Raw genomic sequence first — 7,314 nt, forward strand, 5'->3', positions numbered from 1 at the left:
GTTAAATGTGACTGGAGGAAAAGCTGTCGGAGGGAGAATCTATTATTTGAAGCCTGCTAAACCAGTGAACCTACATCATGGGAAATCACAAATAAGATGAACAACTCTTTGCCAGCTTTTTAACTTGTGATAAGTAGAAATGGCAGAAGAGAAGTACTTGGTCCATCTCTTGTTGCGGGAAACACGTTCATTGCAGGATCGACTCGACGGTAAGAATTTTCAAATGGTTTCTATGTTGAATTTCAGTTTTGACCTCTAGAAGTTAACTTGCGTACTTGTCCTGTGAAAAGAGCAAGTTCAAACTTGTGGACTGGGTTCAAGGGTGCACTGTTGGTATCCATGGAAACCTCTCTAAAGCTGACACCTGGGGTTGTTCCTGCTGGTGTCTGGTGTTGGGACAAGGTTGATAGACTATGATAGTATAATGATCTCCATAAGCAGTGCCTCAATGTTTTTTTTAGGAAATTTACTTATCCCATTGAGGTCATTAACCAAGACAGAAAGCTTCTTTGATATATGGACAAGAATAGAGCCCTACCAAGGTAGGATCTCGCTCAATAATTTTTTAGTCTTGTTCTACATTTTCAAAGTTCAACAAGAGTCGTGAATTCTAAATTTACGGAGAACTTGCTCCCAGGTTTGATTCCCAGATATAAAATGTACAAACAAAGAAATGTACATGTACAGGTGTACATCAGTTGAGTTTGTCGATTCTCTATTCTGCTCTGAGATCAGAGAGATTTTCTGTGGGTACACCAGAGACACAACAACATTAATATGTAATTAGATATGCATTCATCTCTTTTGATTAGACTCACAGTCTTGCCGTGATTAATATTATTATTATTATTAACACATGTATACTACTTATGCTTGGCTTAGTTTCAAAATTACGATTATTAGTGTTAGTTATTTTAGAATAACTTTTATTATCTTTTCTGTCTAGTTCTGACATCTTAAAGTGCATGGGGGCCACTAATTTCCTTGGAAATGACATGGGGGTAAAGGATTATACGTGAAATGGGAAGCAATTTTCTTGGAGTATAGAGTATAGCAAGTTCCCTGTCATCAATGTCCAACCTCTGTCACTCCTTGATGTTGATGTTTCAAGAAATTTTTTTGGATAATTGCATTTTCCAAGCCCTTATTTTATGTATCCCAGACTTCAGTTTCTAAACCAGTACCGGTATTTTTATTTTGGTTTATGATTTATCATTGTATTCTTTTTACTATGAGTGTGAAAACACTATCATAAATTATTGATTTGTGTTTTCAAAGGGAAATAATTGTGGCAGCATGGAGCTGTAGCTGCAGGTGGTTGAAAGGGCAAGCAAGCCTTATGCTAAGGTAAGAGGCATCTCAGAATTTAACTTAAGATGTGGCTGGCTGTACAGCACACTGTTATAATTCAACTGGAAATTTCTATCCTTCAGTGAATAGTGAGGGGGATGGAAAACTCTTAAGAATGCAAGCTGATCCAATATCTTGCCAGAATGAGATTTTGCAAATGTTACAACATTTTTTCTTTTATGGTGGTAGTTTCAAATTACAGGATTTTCGTTGCCAATCAAGGACACTTGGTTACGTGTTGGGGATGGGGGGGGGGGGGGGGTGGAGAACAGGGGAGGGTCACAGTTTTTTGAGACCTTCAAAAGGGAGGGCTAATAGGAAGTAATAGGAAGGGGAGCAGGGGTGGGACAGTGGTGAGAGCACTCGCCTCCCACCAATGTGGCACAGTTTTCAATCCCAGACTCGGCGTCATGTGGGTTGAGTTTGTTGGTCCGACTGCACCGAGAGGTTTTTCTCTGGTTACTACAGTTTTCCCCTGTCCTCAAAAACCAAAATTTGATTTGATTTGACTTGAGTTCATTTCATTAATGTCCCCAATTACTACTCTAGTGCCAAATCGATTGACACTTACATGTAAGGTGGCTCAAAATATTAACAAATTGAAGATACTCTCTTTACAACGAATGACGCTTCAACGCTGTATCACTTACATTGTAACAGCAATGTTATGGTACCAATGATATGAAAAACCGATTATTTCCAAACAAGATGCGGCCATTATTGTGATGTAATAAGTTACCTTGGAAATGGGAAAGCCCAGCAAAAAAGACCCCTATATTTTGGATTTAGTTGCTCATATCTCAAAAACCAACTCGGTGAACTCCCTTTTTTATTGCTGAAAAGTGATCAGAAGGCCAAGATGAAACTTTTGGCAAAGTTTAAAAAAAAATCTGTACAGCAGAATCAGAGCCACCTTACAAAAATCACAGAAGTACATTGTCTCTGAATCCACTGTACAGAATTGTTTTAAACTTTGCAGAACGCAAGTTCGTGTTTGAGATATAAGCAACGAAAGTTATAATAAAAGGGTGTTTTTACAGGGCTTGCCCATTGCCACAGTGACATATTACATCACAATAATGACTGCATCTTGCATCATGCCATGCAAAATACATCCTGCCTTTTAAGCAAGACAAGCTATTGCATGTACCGGTATCTTGGTTTCCACTGGTAGAAACAATTTTCATACTATTGATTTGTTTCTCCAGCAGAGATACATTTGAATCACTGCTTTATTAAAAGTACTGAACCATTTTTCTTCTACCACCATATAACAAATTTGGAGGCATAATTTATTTGGGGGTTTTCGTCCCTGAAAATATCCACCCCCTCCCCTGGTAATTTCTGACAATTCCCTTATTGAAGGTTTCTTTTTTTGCTTTCTTGCACGAATTGTTACAACTTGCCATGGCAAGGGTGTTTTCCCAGAGACTGAAGCTTAAACAATATTCTTTCTTGACTCCTGCTATGTATGTTTAGTCTTTGAATAGTACCACATGTAACTGCATCAAAGTAAAGGAAACTTTACAAAATACATGTACCTTAAAAAAATCTGAGCAATGGCTTCCGATAAACATATTGTGCATGAGTACAGATATTTTTGCATCACCGTTGTGACCTGTTGTAAGCTTTTCAATTGGCAAGTGTGGTAGGATGCCGAACAGTGCTTTGCCCAAATGCATTTTATAGAGTTAAGGAGAGGAAGGGTGCACAGTGGCCAGTGTAACTAAGGTGAATTGAGCAGTTTCCTTTCTGCATTTTGAATGCGTTTACATTTTTTTGTAAAAAAAGTAAAGTAAAGTAACCATATTTACATGTATAACGTTGATAACTCGTAACAGTAATTCAACTGACAAACCTGAGGTCGACGGTGCTCTTATTTTACTCCCCCCCCTCTCCATCATTGCTCCTTTTTATGGGTATTTAAAGCTACTTAGCTACACGGAAAGGAAAGAGGTCGAAACAAGGATGCGAGATTCGGGATTCGAACTCAGGACCTCTAGCACCAAGGCCGCGCACTAACCGACGGGGCTTGAAATTGCGACCGTTACAGTCACATTTGCAACTGAATTTTTTCCCTTTGTGACTTAAGTATCTAGAGAAGTCGGTGTTTTCATCTTCGCTCTTTCGAAACAAAAGGGTTAACTTACACTGTAATAACCTTGTTATTGGGATTTTGATGTCACCCCTGTCTCTTCCCACCCTTAACTATAAGTGCATGTAGATAAACCAATATATAAGGACAAGGGTAATGAATAAAGGAGTCATTTTCCCTATCCAGTGATGGTATTTTCCAGTCTGTAAATTATTTCTGTTTCTGAGTGTAACTATCTGCCCATAGAGACTTCAAGATGCTGAATACACCGCAAAACGATTTCGCTATCGCACACGAGAAGAATGCAACATAGTGTGTTTGACATTGGTACAATAGGGGTAGTAAGGGTTTGTTTTTCCTTCATTTTATATAGCGTTCTCTGTATAAAGAACGGTTTCAAATATGTTGACATGTACTGAAGGACAGATAATTTTAATTAATTTTTTCTTCAAAAAGGAACTTGTTGTTCTAGTGTGTTGAAACTTAGTTTTGTTCGTACATGTATTTTTCCTGCAGTAGAAGAATACAGTTATTGCTGTTCAATCAAGATGCTGGAGCTGATTTTGCAAGTAAGCTTTTAAATTTAAAATCATAGGTGTTTTCCGTGGCACTGCATTAGCATACTGAATTTATTTATTATTTTAATAAGAATAAAGCTGTTCTTTCCTTCAATGACAAAATAGTCAAACATTAGGATTTCATCGGTCAACTCAGTATTTATTTAGTTCCACATTGGGAATTAAAAACGCAGGAACTTTGTTTACGTTAATAAACTGGTTGTTTCAAATAACTTGATTCGATCAGAAACACTCTTTTCTTTTGGGTATCACTATTTATTTCTTACCAGTACATAACGTGTCACAGTAGAACCTGGATACATTATCATTTAGGCATAAGGTTTTAATGACTGTGATACTTGTATTTAAACAGGGGTCGCAGAGAGGGGGGGCTGGGGTCTATAGCCTCCCTCCATCCCCTCCCACTTTGTTTTCTCCTAAATCTCTTACCCCTCCCCTCACACTTCCGTGATGCATATCAAAACCTAGCCCCTTCCCCCTTGTTCCTTCCAAACGTACTCCGCAGCCCCTGTTAAAGGTTTCCCCGGAATTAACTTTTACAGGCTGCTATCATCAAAACAAAAGCGTTTCACCTTGTCAAGCCCTTTATTTTCTTCTTTACTAATGGTTTACTCCATTTTGGGTTTCCTGATTTTCCATACATACTATTCGGATGTGAACTTTGTCGGAACGTGTAGTGTTCACCAGAAACGATGTAACCAAACATTGATTTGTACACTGTCTTTTTTCGTTAGTAAAGGCGTCTCCCAACGTGGGAAAATCAGACCATAAGTGAAGTTTTTAAAATCGTTTGCTTGGAGGAGGAGGCTCATACCAGTTTTAACACTTTCAACAAACTGTACTATTTGGAAGGATTGATTCTACCAAACCTTTTCACTTAATAATAGTGTTATGATACCAAATGAGAGACCAATAGATACTTAACAAGATGCACTTATAATGTGACGTAACGGGTTACCATGGGTTATCACCTCACGAAAGAAGGGTAGGCTGTAATCATGATAAACAAAAGAGCCACCTAAAACCAACCTATATTTTGTCTTTAAACGCGTATATCTCAAAATCTAACTTGGTGACCCCCATTTTTGGTCGTGGGTATGCGAAGCGTATAAATGACTATGGTTTGGGGTCAGAATATGCCAATTTGTCACTCACTCAGTTGAATTCAAATTGATATGGCGACAAGCAATATCGATTTTCCGACGCTTCAGTTTCCAAAGTAATGCCGCAATGGAATACGTTGAATGTTCTTCGACTTTCTTCTTTTCCTATGTTCTTATGTTACCAAACCATTGCTCAATGTGATGCTAAAGGTATCACTGTGCTATGTGTGTTGAAAATGAATGGAAAGAGACATTTTCTCGTTGATCTGCCAAGTTCAAAGGTCCACTGGTATTAGCAAAGGAGCACGCCGTGAGATTTCCGTGGACAGTGACAACTGTGTTCACCAAAATCAAACTTCTGTTCTTTTAGTTTGTTATTATTTCATGGTTCTATTGGTTATATACCTGTAAGGTGTACTTGTAATTTATTTAAAAGCTTAAGGCCCCTAAATGTAAGAGATGGGTATAAAACCACTTGATAGCTGTTTACAAAGATGAGAAATATCGAGATATTTTCGGTATCACCTTGATGTAGTTGAACAGAAACATTCCTTTACGATAAGAACGAACAAACTCACTCTTTCCTCGGTAAATGGCTGTTCTCTGGTACTTTATAGGCTTTTAGGAACCTTCTAAAAGGGTTAAAGGAGCTCAAAATGCTAGTTAGCGATTATTTTCACGTGACTCTTTTGCATCTATAAAATGCAACCTGTTTCATGAGCCGTTCCAGATTTCGTGAAAGGTTGAAGAGTTTTGGAAACAATCCTTGTCTTTACTTTTTCAATAACAATCACACACGAATTCAGTCATTATTTCCTAACAAGATCAGAAAGCAACTGATTGCAACAGAACTTCCATTTTGTAAGTATTGTATCCACAACTTCTTCACAGTTCTCCTTTGATTTATTACTGGAGAGCGATAAGCATGCTTTGACAAAACTTTCAGCAAAGGTTGAAAAAAATTCTCTGGAGCAGATTCATAGTCATCTTCACAACTGAAAAATTTTAAGGTGGCTCTGAATCGGCTCCAGAGGTTTTTTAAACTTTGTGGAGAATTTCGTCTTTATAGCGTGCTAATCACTTTTCAGCAATAAAAAAAATGGGGGTCACTGAGTTTGTTTTTGAGATATAACTACTTAAGCACAACATATAGGGCTTTTTTAAGATGGTTCTTTTGTTGCCATGGTAATTTATTATGTCACGGTAACATGTGCATCTTGTTAAGCAATTATTGGTGTTTGATATGGTAGCATAACATTGCCATTAAGTGCAATACATGTAATAATACACTTCGTCCAAATTGTTGAAACCGTTTTGAGCCACCTTAAAAGGGGCTAATAATTATTCAAAATTGTTATCTTCCAAACATGTAGTCTTTCTAATGATACAGGTATATCCCTACATCACCAAATATGTTGTAATCGTTTCATTTTGATGTCTAACTTAATTATCAAACAAGTTTTTCTTGGTTGTGGCTTTCTCATCAGTTTTTGAGAAGACATCCCTGAGGACAAACGTTAGCTTACCAGTTCACAGCACTGAGTCTTTATGATGCAGGTAAGGAACCAAGCCATCATTGTTCCGACTTAAACTGAAATGGTTTATTCTAAGGCCAGCACAACTTTCAACTTGTAACTTGTTTCAGAAGGTCAAAAAGTTCTTTCAGTGAGTCAATATATTTGAAAAGACGGTTGTGTCATTTATCGTGTTTGATTAGAGCTGATAATTGAAGGCAGGACTTTCTCAAGAGGAATAGCTACGGCTTTTGCAGCAATTTGCTAGTGGTCATTTAAAAGGGAAATTGGCCTCCAGTTCTTCAAATGTTTCTGTCTGTCTTTTTTAGGGTATTAACGATAAAACGTTATTTTTAGAAGCATTCTGAGTACAGTAGATGAAGAGTTCTTTATTTTTAAGGGAATAACCGGGAAAAGATTAAATAACTTGTTGCAATCCCAAATTGTAGTTTTCATTTCCCCGCCAACTTTTTGTAATCTTTTTCCTCTCCCATTGTGTTAAGGTTTCTCTCATGTTCTCATATTCTAGGCTAAACACTACTTAAGTTAATAATCGTTCCTTTCTCATATTATGAGAAATAATGGGTTACGTGTAGTTTTTATAGTAGAGTAGGAGCTACGCTATTGGTGGTAACATGGCAACGTGAAAAATAGGAATATATTAGTTAAATGAA

The 7,314-nt window shown here is 37.4% G+C and overlaps 1 long non-coding RNA gene across 6 annotated transcripts in view; it reads left to right on the forward strand.

Annotated features, from left to right (window-relative positions):
• The window catches only part of LOC138031215 (uncharacterized), a 64,714-nt gene that overhangs the window by 53,271 nt on the left and 4,129 nt on the right, over positions 1-7,314 (forward strand). For 5 of the 6 annotated variants that reach the window (XR_011128208.1, XR_011128211.1, XR_011128212.1 and 2 more), the window contains 5 exons: positions 1-209; positions 462-542; positions 1,279-1,347; positions 3,962-4,014; positions 6,614-6,683. The exon at positions 1-209 is cut by the window's left edge and continues 38 nt beyond it. This is a non-coding gene — a long non-coding RNA (uncharacterized lncRNA). The remainder of the gene's footprint in view (positions 210-461; positions 543-1,278; positions 1,348-3,961; positions 4,015-6,613; positions 6,684-7,314) is intronic. The other variant, XR_011128213.1, reaches the window with a different exon arrangement.

This window comes from Montipora capricornis, chromosome 14 (genome assembly GCF_036669925.1).
Source record: "Montipora capricornis isolate CH-2021 chromosome 14, ASM3666992v2, whole genome shotgun sequence".
Classification (NCBI taxonomy): Eukaryota; Metazoa; Cnidaria; class Anthozoa; order Scleractinia; family Acroporidae; genus Montipora; species Montipora capricornis.